The following is a 13,870-nucleotide window of genomic DNA, read 5'->3' on the forward strand; positions in this document are numbered from 1 at the left end:
AAAAATGAGAATTTTGTAAACGCGTTTAGTTCGTTTATTTTTCTAAATTTTTCACGGAAAATGAAAATTTTCCGTTTTCTAAAATTACAAAGAAGTTGGAAATTTTTGGAAAACCAATAATCATTGTTTTCCACATTTTTCTAATTTCAAAATTTTTCTAAAATATAAACACCCACTCCCACCCCATCCACCTCTACCTACCCTCACCTTAACACCCCCAACCCACCACACCTCTACCTATCTACACTCACTCCCAAGCTCACCCCCACAAACACACACACATACACACACACACACACACCCACACACACCCACAAACACACACACACACACACACACACCAACCCCCACAAACACACACACCCACAAACACACACACACACACACCAACCCCCACAAACACACACACACACACACCAACCCCCACAAACACACACACCCACAAACACACACACACACACCAACCCCCAAGCAATGCTTTTTCTGACTTTCATATTGGACCAGGCTAAAAATGGTAAAAAAGTTGTTTGCTTATGTTCAAGCTATGCAACTTTCATATCCATAGGTGTTGTAGGTTATACATTTTAAATTCTAGAAAAATAGGACAAACATCATGGATTTATAACACTTATTAGGGAAAATCAATGTAAGTGATATTTTATGGTATTTATGTACATATGTTACCAATCATGTATCTGATCGTTTTTTCATTTTATTTTGATTATTATGTATTGCAAGATTGCTTGTGCTACAGCAGGAGAAACCCGAAAATGGATGGAAGTATTTGATCAAGCAAAATAATAGGTAGAAAAATTGCATGGAGAACGAGTATGCTGCCTCTTGACTCATATCTTATAAAATTGCTAAGGACATTATGTAATTTCACAAAGTTGTCACTCCAAAAATCTTCTTTGTTATTAGCATCGAAACTTTGTTGCATTTATTTTTATACCCAAGTTTTGTTTTTGGTCTTAATGTAATATTTGTTGTGCTTGAAATATATATTATATTATATAAAAACCGTGTTATGGTCTCTTTTGACAAGTAGATGTTTTTTGTGAATGCAGTGGCCTATCACAATGGGAAGAAAGATTTTACAAGTTTGGGTTTAGGTTCATGTACGTATTCAGTTTTTTTTTTAATTTTTATTTTTTGTGAAAATCTACCAACATATATTCTTCTATTTTTTGAAATACTAGGTATAGCATATAGAGCATTGTAATTTGATTCTTTGTAAAACTACCAACATCTAACATTATATTTTCTTATAGCAACATGGGAAAAATTAGAGTCAATATATGTAAAGCATTGTAAAGTTTGTTGCTATTTTCTGTTTTTAAATAAATGACTATGAAATACCCTCCAACCCCCGCAACTCCAACACCCGCAACGCGGGATTCTTCCCTAGTTTCATTATAACCAACAATTTTTTTTTAATTTAAACCAATACACAATTGCTTCTTACAAAGACCAACAAACAGTTTTTTTAATTTAAGTGATACATAAACTTAGTTGATACAATACAAATGCATGATTTAGGTTTAAACAAGTTGGTTGGTTTTTTAATAAGTGATTTGTTAGTTATAATGAAATGAGACATAATAAAAGGTAAAAATGATGTTTGTAAATCTTTTTAATAAACATTGATAGTAAAAAAATAAAAAAGAAGTCAAAAAGTTTTATATTAAAAAGGTAAAAATAGTTAAAAGACTGAAAGTTTTACAAAAATATAAAACTTTGAAATTACGACTATTTGGTAAAATATTATTAAAACTACCCTTATTCTTATAAAATTAATTTTATTTACATTAATTTTTGAAATATCCATGAACATGGATAAAAAGTCAATACATATCGACGGAAGGCAAACGAACAACAAGTTATGCTGCTAGCCTTTTCTGGATGACAAAACTAATTCTTTTGAAAACAACATCTGTCGATTTAGAAGATATAACATTAGTATGCATGACCCCTTGGACTCTGTTGAGGAGCTCCACTGTCTCTGGTGCAAGAAATCCAAAAGTATCAAATGTGAAAGGTATAAACATATCTTGATTTTCAATACATGCGTTCTCATGCTTTGCCAATTTACACACGACAGCTTTCAAAGCAGCATGTCCCGCTGTGAAACCCCCGCTCCTCAAACCAATGAAAGGGGAGACCCCAATAAAATCTACACAAGTGTGCTCCCCTCCTACCCATCCAAAGTCCAAAATGTTAGCCGGTCTAAGTGTAGATCTTCCATCCATGGGGTCCGTTAAATAGTTCATAGGCGCTTCTTTCTTCACGGAAATACCAGTACCCCGACAGAAATCAAACAAAACATCCCTAAGCATATCTTGTTAGTATTTGAAGCCTGGGAGCTCTCTACAATGAACCACATGTTCCCCAAATGTGTCCAAACATGCCTTATGGTAAATTGGGCATATCTCGTCAATATGGAATAGAGAAATCATGAGGCGATATCGAAGGATAGTATGGTATTCCACAGGAGACATATGCTAGTTGAGACTATCAATAGGGATAGTTAGCAGCAATCTTGAGCATGAGGCGTTCGGAGACACTTGAAAATTGTTTTCTGTCTAACAGTCATGTCAAACTCAACTTCCATATCTTTGACGATTTTGCTAAAAAAGACACACACCAATGCTTTTTGGGATTTAGGGGGCAGTGTCCTTATTAGTGAAACCACTACAGTTGCGACATCCCTATTTTACGGCTAGAAAAGTCCGATTTTGTTTATGATTTATATAAAAATCAAAGTAAATTTTTGAAGAAAGTGTTGTGGAATTTGTTCCCAAAAATATGATAAAGATTTTATCAAAACATTTCCGAAGAAATGTATTTCATTATATTAAAAACCTCAGGATGTCATTGTCAATACAGATCAAAATCATAAACAGAAACACCATAGGCCTTACAACATTTATTTATTTCTACTGGCTTATAATCCATAATCCCTCATCAGGTCATCGCATCTATGCTCTTGTGCCACTACCTGTAATATAAGAAATTGAGTGGGTCAGGCTTGGGAGCCTGGTGAGCACATAGGGTTTTCAACCCACAATAATTAAGTTTATTAATTTCATCAAATCATTCAACCCGATTACTCGTTCCCTGTTGGGTTTTATGTACTACAACACTCCTATGGTGCACATACAACCCTAATGCTTTGGATCTAGGTTTTCTCTAATTATACATGCAACAAAAATTATCCAAATCATGAAACCTATAACTAGCATACAACTTTGATACTTGAAACATAAAAACTAGTTAGAAAATTACCTCTTGTTGTAGCTTGTAGAATTTTGGCCTTTCAAGAGCTGAGCACCTCAAGTGTGATGCCTCGAATGGTTCACAAACACCATGAACAAAATGGAGGATAATGATAGAGCTTGGAGGCACACAAAAATCGGTTATATCTCCTTAGGATACTCTTAGGTCCGATTTTTGGGCTTAGGGGTTACATATATATATAGTTTAGAATTCCAAGGGTTATTTGTAAACTCTAATCCATACACTAAGGCTCATGATCCAATAACTCATATGGACTAACTCTTCATGGACTCTCACATAAGCTTAGCCCATCAGAATTCAATCATGGATCATTAGTCCAAACTATATGTATCACTGATTTACATAATCAATCCCCATATATTTAATCAGTCTCTTTTGATCACTAAATTAATTCCAAATTAATTCTTGATCAATACCAATTAAATAATATGATTCCTTAATTAATATATTATACTTATAATATATTAATAAATCACAAATAATCTCTTTCTCAAATATCCATCCTATCATATTGCTATGGTGAAGGCAACCCATAACGGACCATGCTACTATCGGGTCAAGTACATACCAATTATAGTTATGGGCTTAGACACCTACTCCAACAGTCTCCCACTTGGATAAGTCTAATAACTATAATTGCAAGCACGACTTCAAAATCCGATTAACAATCGCAGCTCTCAAAAAGCCGTTGTCAACTCTGATCAAAAATGCATCCATCAGATAAGGGATAATATATTCCTCCATTCTAGATATTGAAGGGTTTCTATGACAACCTGAAATTTCAAGCCAATATAACGAATTCCAGTCGAACCTTGTAATCCGTTTTAAGTTAATAAAATATCTTCGAAAATAAAATTTTCGAAAAGTCTCATTTGGGTTGTCTAAATGATAGATATCATTTCAAGGTTTTCAGAGATATCCAGATCACTCGAATCCGAGTTATAATGACCAAACGAAGATTCGTGTAAAAACCGGTAAAACCCTACTAAACGTAAAAACGCGAAGTTTCAATAAAACACTTTTTAGCCTTAAGTATCTAAGTGAAAGTATTAGATATCATTAAACCGTAAACATACATAAAAGGAACGCCCAAATCTGACTCCATATGAGGAAGTTATGATTTTTCGAAGTTTCGGACATAACAGTAGACAACTAAAAACTCGAAATCGAGATCGAGCGACTTTTTGCCAACATGACCTAAACGAGAATCGAAGATCTCATCAATGGTATTACAACGGTAAAAAGTCTGACGAAAACGGACGATGGATGAAGAAGTTATGGATTTTTAACGGACTTTTCCAGTCCCGACCTGTTAAAAATGAATAATTAAAAATAAATTCAAAACCAGCTGACAAAGTCTAAATGAAAGTTGTAGAGTACATTCTCACCTACGCGTGCATATAAAGAACGTAAAAAACGGAGCTCGTATGCAAAAGTTACGAATTTTACAAGTTTGAGGCACACAACCAAGAGGATTTACGCCCAGCGTACCCTCGTACGCCCAACGTACTTGGATGCTAGGCCTCGGTTCGTCCACGTCGCTCCAATGCTTCGTCCGAGGATGCGGTAAGCCATGACGCATGCGAACGCCCAACGTAACCTCGCTGGTACGCCCCGCATACGCGAGGGTTCCCAGCCCCTATAAAAGGGATGCGAGGATTCCGGGCATTAGTGCTCATTTTCTCTCATTTTCTTACGTTTTTACCTCGTTTTGCGTGCAAGAAAAATCCTGAAGTCCCGGTTTTCATATCCAAGCCCCGAAGGAAGTTTTACGCTCCCGAGATTCCCGAGAATCCCGAGAAATCCGCTTTCTCCTGTCAAAGTTCTGCTCGGTTTTTCGTCTCACCTTCTTCAATCTATCAAGTGAGTTCATACCCCTACAAACACACTTTAAATACATTTTAAATGCTTTTTAAATACTTTTAGGTGGGGGGGGGGGGAGGGGGGAATACAAGTAAACAACCGGTTATTATCGTGTGAAAATATCTATCCTTTGCTATGCATTTTATATTGTTATTTCAACTATCATATGAAAACGTTCGCACGCAACACATATTGCAAAAACACCTTGTCTTTTCAGAATAAAAACATGATGTTATATAATTATCAAACACTTTAATTATATTTTGAGTATAAATATTTAATAATATTATTACAAACGTTATACTTGCATACAAAGTCGATATTGCACTAGGATTTATCATACAATCGAATCACACATTTGGAAAAAGTATAATAGGTTTAGTTTACTAGATATCCATGGAATTTTACATACTACAAGTAGTATATCCAGTAAATACTTTCATATACAAGAACAAATGGACTTTTCATACGTAAATCTAGTTGATACTAAGTTTTGTGAGACAGTCAACTTCACGTACTTTCAAGTATGCAGTCAAAGTCTTGTATTACTTTTTGTTATTTAAATCAATCATACGTGATTTATAACAGTGTTTCAAACAATAGGATTTCATATACTTCAAACTGTGTTTCAAACAAACTACTTTTAAATCGTTTTATAAATTGACATCAAGTCATCAATATTTATTATTAAACTCTTCAAAAGGTTTTACAAAACTTCCTTTTAACTTATATATCGTCAAATGCATGCCTATATATGTATAGTTATGTAAGTAATGTTTAAAGGACTTAGAAATGCTAACCCACTTTATTTCCTTTTTCTTGTTTGAATGTGTACTTAGAGTAATCGGTTAGTTGTCCGAAGGTCGTCTAAACATTAGCTATATATTATGTATACATATGTAGATATAAAAGTACCAGTCAATCATTCAAAAACTACAAAGAAGAATACTATAACGGAAATTACTAGTAAACTATTATAGGTATAGTTTAGGAGAATACCATCATAAACAAATAGTAGACAGAGAATACTATAACAGAGAATACTACAACAGAGAATACTATTATATACAAGTACACACAGAGAATACTATCATATATATAAGTACATACTAAGATACTATAACAGAAAGAACATACTAAGATGCTATAGCATGGAACAACTACAGGATCTAACTATACCAATGATCACTAACGCATTGTTCTAAACAAAAGGTGATAATGAAGTGGGTATACATGATCATATAACTATAATGTGGATACTATGGCCTAGCAATTCGTTGCGGAAGCCACCCTTGTTTCCCAGAATCTCTTGTAGGGAGAACGTTTAGTATGGGAACTACTTATCACATTATGACCTTAATAAAACAAATATGTTTTCAGGTAATTAGTACTACAGGTTGTTAATTCTGAAGACCCCTGAGTACTTACTTTTCCCATTACTTTCATATAGTAATAGTTCTACTTGGAAGTCAAAGAAAGTTATTTTCGAGTTAAGATAGTTATAAACTAGGGTAAAACATCCACTTTTATAGAGAGTTAAATATTCAAAACAGTCGGGTCTTGGCAGAAGATTACTTTTTATACTAGTAGGAAATATGGGATTTTCTAGGGGTTTTTAAACATATACAAACAGTTACATTCAAACTTTTATGAACATTTACATTCAAACTTTTACGAACATTTACATTCAAACTTTTACGAACATTTACATTCAAACTTTCACAAACATTTACATTCAAACTTATACAAACATTGACATTAAATACTTATGAACTCACCAGCTTAAATGCTGATCTACGTTTTTCAAAATAACTTGTATTCTCAGGTCGTCAGTAGACAGGTACCGATGCCAGGTTTTGAGAAGACGGAGCATCTTCAAGACTTGTCTTTTATTTTGATTATTCATTTTTGGTGTCTTATTACTATTAAAGAACACACTTGTACGAAATTATACTATTAATGCAATGGATGATGTTGTTGCTTATTTACTACTTTGCATTGTTATGATACTGTACATGACGTCCTCCGCCCCAGAACGTTTCCGCCGTTCCGGTTTTGGGGTGTGACAGATTGGTATCAGAGCTTTGTTTATAGTGAATCGAGTATATCAACCCATAAAAGATATACAAACTATAAACACAACGGGATTAAATATACTCTGACCAAGAGTTTGTACTTTTAAATAATAAAAATATTTAACTAAGTATACATACCTGCATTCATACTAAAAACAGTGTCTCTAGGACAGAACAAAAGTATTACGATTGTTGAACAACACGATTAGGCTTAGAGACATATATTCAAACCTGGGAGGATATAGCCTGATCAACTATATTTTCCGAGGAGTGACTAGCATGTGCCTAAGAATGGTTGTGGTGTTGCAACAAGTCTAAAAACTTACCAACCCTACTACAATGAGAACGTTAGAACAAAACATAAACTTAAAATACTATAGGAGTATTTTGTGCCACTATAATTATTTATTTGAGAACTAAACAGGTCTTTATTAGTATGTCAATAGTTGCCGAGTGGATACACTACGGTTATATGTAACTATGGTGTCATAGACTTAGAATCTGTGATCTTTGCTTTACTTCCTGTTCCTTGTTTGGTTGTGGACTTAGAGTTAGAATCACTTATTCGAAGGTCTATCCTGTTTGGTTACGTATGACTGGTATGCGCTACGCAGATGTTGGAGTAACTAATAAAGATCATCTTAAAATTATCTTAATTAGTACGTCTATTAACTATTTCTTTTACCCTTATTTCTCGTCTAGATAAATGGCTGAACTAAGTGTTCACCCGAGGGATAACCGTCACCAGTAGGAGATATTCTACCTCTCTTTCCTTGGTTTAAGGAATATTCTTCCTATCTATGCTCCAAGTAGCACTTTTTTTTATGTAACTATCCTTGTACTGCAAGTACTTTTAGTAGGCTTTTATGCTGTCAAAACTTTTCTACTTCGGATATGATGTAAGACCTACTCCAAGATCATTTTTCCCAAACTTATTACATCTTAAATATCAATTATATTGACAGTCGGCTAATTTCTGTGACAATTCTTGTTCAAATACTTTCATTCTACTAGCGTTAGGATTCTATCTAAATCTCACCCTAGTCAATTTGTTGAACTATGGTAACTTAGCTCATAGATCACTTCCAATTCTTTTCGAATGTTGGATCATGTTATCCACCAACCAATAATAGCCTAGATTGGATAAAAATCGTCTGGCGACCATTCTATGAACTTTCTTCCACTCTTTACCAGTACTACATCATAGGGATGTAGGTCAAACCATCGAGATCAGTTTAACAAAACGGAAAATTTACATTTACATGAATGATTAGAATACATCTGAGGCCAACCACTCACGAACTCATTTTCTTATCGTATAACAGAGTCATGCCGTTGAAGAAAAGTAAACAACCGATCAACAAAACACCAACTCTCCAGATAGATACAACCACTTTTCAAGCTGCGGTCTCAGCAGCAGTGATAGCTATCATGACTCACCTTAATGCTAACAATGCAAATGTTAGCGATTCCAATCAAAGTAACAACCAAGTACATCAACGAGTATCAAACTACCACGACACCCCATATCTCAAACCCAAGAGCAATAAACGAAAGTTCTGGGATAGATATAAAGGCAAATCACCCCAAGGGACGAACAAAAGACAACAACATGTGGCAGCCTTCGCAGCCACGACGTCTGTAACTCCTACTACCATCCCTACTAGTATCCCGGTTATCCCTAACCCAGCCAGGCAGTATGCTGGAAATTTGCCAAAGTGAAATAAGTGCAGTTTTCATCATCTAGGTAGTTGCCGACAGTTACACTGCAAGGACTGCAACAAGAACGGGCACACTACCCGTTTCTGCAGGACTCGGATCCAACACATTACTTCGACCACCAATGTCGAAATTTCTCGGATATGCCATCTATGCGGCGTAATGGGACATTTCAAGAGGGACTGCCCAACAGAGAAGAGTGACGGGGGAACAGGAGGAGTTTGACCTCAGGATAACAAAAAGGCATTAAAGGATTCTGCTGTAATATGGGTACACTTCTGAATCGCAGTAATTAATTACACTTATAATTCTACCCTCAGTCGAATCAAATCTTAACACTTGTATAAAACTAGTGCAACTCGAGTCATATATTTCTGCGAGGTCCCATCAGTTCAAGGGACTCTCGTGCTGCTTGTACTTGCTTTTACGCAGTATACCTTATTCGCAGCAGCAACATCATCGGTAAAACTAAAGTACTGGAACTCCTTCATAAGTTGCACAGTAGTGTTCTTGTAACACCGTTCTGAACTAGTCTAACGCCAGTTATTCCGGGTAGTCCAACATTGTCAACTGACATGAGTCGATTCGATCCTCACAGTGCCAGTTTCGTGCGAAAATTCTTCTCCCTGTAATCGACTTTCTAGCAAAACCGAAATTCCAAAACTCCGAGGCACTCACGCGTATATTGCCTTATGTTTCGTAATTTTCCTGAAGTAACCTCGGCAAACCTCCCCGAAATACCACTTGTATAGTACGCCAAGTTCAATCCGAAGGCCCATACGGTTAATCTATCACTAATGAATGTATACGCAAGGGTGGTACATAATTAAGGTTCTACAGGTTTAGAATTGATGATTCTGCTTAAACTTCTTTTCCTTGTTTGGATGTGAGCTTAGAGAAGAATCATTTATTCGACTACTTTTTCAGTCTTAATTATATACGACTCGTATACCCGAGACTGTGATTAATGAACCAGGTATGAGTTCTACTACGAACTTCAGGACGGAGACTGCCCAAGACTGCGAGTGATCGTGCTTCCGTGAGAATAAACTTAGAAGTACCTATCTTTTTTCCTTAATTCATGAGTAATCATACTGTCTTTTAGATCTTCACGACATCTAATCCACCCCAAGGTTTTGACGTCATAATCAGTATGAATTGGTTGAGTCTACATCGAGCCGACATCATGTGCTTTGAGAAAGCAGTTCGTCTTAACCTCCCTAACAACGAAAGTCTAGTTATTTACAGCGACGAATTAAGTACGAACCTTCTCATCATTTCGTGTATGCAAGCTCAGAAGTGCTTACGAAAGGAATGGCATACATTCCTTGCACACATCGTGGATACGAGCCAAGAAGTGAAAGGCATTCGGAACATTCCAGAAGTACACGACTTTTCCTCCACAACGCCAAGTCGAGTTTCAGAATCGACTTAGTTCCAGGAACTACCCCAGTAGCCAAATCGCCTTATCGTCTAGCTCCAGCTGAGATACATAAACTTTCCAGTCAGCTTAACGAGCTTCTCAGGAAGGGTTATCACCCCAGTGAAGGCAGACAAAAGAAACAAAGCCGTACCTCGATAGTGAAAGGTTCGCTGGAATGCCATACGAGGACCTGAATACAATTGGGAGCACGAAGATCAGATGAAACAAAAGTACCCGCATCTCTTTCCCTAATCCACAAATGTTTACCTTACATTTAATTTCGGGACGGAATTCCCTCTAACGGGGGGATGATGTGACAACCTGAAATTTCAAGCCAATATAACGAATTCCAGTCGAACCTTGTAACCCGTTTTAAGTTAATAAAATATCTTCGAAAATAAAATTTTCGAAAAGTCTCATTTGGGTTGTCTAAATGATAGATATCGTTTCAAGGTTTTCAGAGATATCCAGATCACTCGAACCCGAGTTATAATGACCAACCGAAGATTCGTGTAAAAACCGGTAAAAACCTACTAAACGTAAAAACGCGAAGTTTTAAAACACTTTTTAGCCTTAAGTATCTAAGTGAAAGTATTAGATATCATTAAACTGTAAACATCCATAAAAAGAACGCCCAAATCTGACTCCATATGAGGAAGTTATGATTTTTCGAAGTTTCGGACATAGCAGTAGACAACTAAAAACTCGAAATCGAGATCGAGCGAATTTTTGCCAACATGACCTAAACGAGAATCGAAGATCTCATCAATGGTATTACAACGGTAAAAAGTCTGACGAAAACGGACGGCGGATGAAGAAGTTATGAATTTTTAACGGACTTTTCCAGTCCCGGCCTGTTAAAAATAAATAATTAAAATTAAGGTCAAAACTAGCCGACAAAGTCTACATGAAAGTTGTAGAGTACATTCTCACCTACGTGTGCATATAAAGAACGTCAAAAACGGAGCTCGTATGCAAAAGTTACGGATTTTACAAGTTTGAGGCACACAAACCAAGAGGATTTACGCCCAGCGTACCCTCGTACGCCCAAAGTACTCGGATGCTAGGCCTCGGTTCGTCCACATCGCTCCAATGCTTCGTCCGAGGATGCGGTAAGCCATGACGCATGCGAACGCCAAGCGTAACCTCGCTGGTACGCCCCGCGTACGCGAGGGTTCCCAGCCCCTATAAAAGGGATGCGAGGATTCCGGGCATTAGTGCTCATTTTCTCTCCTTTTCTTACGTTTTTACCTCGTTTTGCGTGCAAGAAAAATCCCGAAGTCCCGGTTTTCATATCCAAGCCCCGAAGGAAGTTTTACGCTCCCGAGATTCCCGAGAATCCCGAAAAATCCGCTTTCTCCTGTCAAAGTTCTGCTCGGTTTTTCGTCTCACCTTCTTCAATCTATCAAGTGAGTTCATACCCCAACAAACACACTTTAAATACATTTTAAATGATTTTTAAATACTTTTAATGGGGGGACTACAAGTAAACACCCGGTTATTATCGTGTGAAAATATCTATCCTTTGCTATGCATTTTATATTGTTATTTCAACTATCATATGAAAACGTTCGCACGCATCACATATTGCAAAAACACCTTGTCTTTTCAGAATAAAAACATGATGTTATATAATTATCAAACACTTTAATTATATTTTGAGTATAAATATTTAATAATATTATTACAAACGTTATACTTGCATACAAAGTCGATATTGCACTAGGATTTATCATACAATCGAATCACACATTTGGAAAAAGTATAATAGGTTTAATTTACTAGATATCCATGGAATTTTACTTACTACAAGTACTATATCCAGTAAATACTTTCATATACAAGAACAAATGGACTTTTCATACGTAAATCTAGTTGATACTAAGTTTTGTGAGACAGTCAACTTCACGTACTTTCAAGTATGCAGTCAAAGTCTTGTATTACTTTTTGTTATTTAAATCAATCATACGTGATTTATAACCGTGTTTCAAACAATAGGATTTCATATACTTCAAACTGTGTTTCAAACAAACTACTTTTAAATCATTTTATAAATTGACATCAAGTCATCAATATTTATTATTAAACTCTTCAAAAGGTTTTACAAAACTTCCTTTTAACTTATATATCGTTAAATGCATGCCTATATATGTATAGTTATGTAAGTAATGTTTAAAGGACTTAGAACTGCTAACCCACTTTATTTCCTTTTTCTTGTTTGAATGTTTACTTAGAGTAATCGGTTAGTTGTCCGAAGGTCCTCTAAACATTAATTATATATTATGTATACATATGTAGATATAAAAGTACCAGTCAATCATTCAAATACTACAAAGAAGAATACTATAACGGAAATTACTAGTAAATTATTATAGGTATAGTTTAGGAGAATACCATCATAAACAAATAGTAGACAGAGAATACTATAACAGAGAATACTACAACAGAGAATACTATTATATACAAGTACACACAGAGAATACTATCATATACAAGTACATACTAAGATACTATAACAGAAAGAACATACTAAGATGCTATAGCATGGAACAACTACAGGATCTAACTATACCAATGATCACTAGCAATTCGTTGCGGAAGCCACCCTTGTTTCCCAGAATCTCTTGTAGGGAGAACGTTTAGTATGGAAACTACTTATCACATTATGACCTTAATAAAACAAATATGTTTTCAAGTAATTAGTACTGCAGGTTGTCAATTCTGAAGACCCCTGAGTACTTACTTTTCCCATTACTTTCATATAGTGATAGTTCTACTTGGAAGTCAAAGCAAGTTATTTTCGAGTTAAGATAGTTATAAACTACGGAAAAACATCCACTTTTATAGAGAGTTAAACATTCAAAACAGTCGGGTCTTGGCAGAAGATTACTTTTTATACTAGTAGGAAATATGGGATTTTCTAGGGGTTTTTAAACATATACAAACAGTTACATTCAAACTTTTACGAACATTTACATTCAAACTTTTACGAACATTTACATTCAAACTTTTACGAACATTTACATTCAAACTTTCATAAACATTTACATTCAAACTTATACAAACACTGACATTAAATACTTATGAGCTCACCAGCTTAAATGCTGATCTACGTTTTTCAAAATAACTTGTATTCTCAGGTCGTCAGTAGACAGGTACCGATGTCAGGTTTTGAGAAGACGGAGCATCTTCAAGACTTGTCTTTTATTTTGATTATTCATTTTTGGTGTCTTATTACTATTAAAGAACACACTTGTACGAAATTATACTATTAATGCAATGGATGATGTTGTTGCTTATTTACTACTTTGCATTGTTATGATACTGTATATGACATCCTCCGCCCCAGAACGTTACCGCCGTTCCGGTTTTGGGGTGTGACAGTTTCGAGCATTCTAACACTGCTATGGTGTACATGCAACCCTAAATACCTTGGATCTATGTTTTCTCTATTATACATGCAAACTTGAACTTTCCAAGGTATTACCCTAAC

Source organism: Lactuca virosa, chromosome 8 (assembly GCF_052849685.1).
Source record: "Lactuca virosa cultivar CGN04683 chromosome 8, Lactuca_virosa_CGN04683_v6, whole genome shotgun sequence".
NCBI classification, from domain to species: Eukaryota; Viridiplantae; Streptophyta; class Magnoliopsida; order Asterales; family Asteraceae; genus Lactuca; species Lactuca virosa.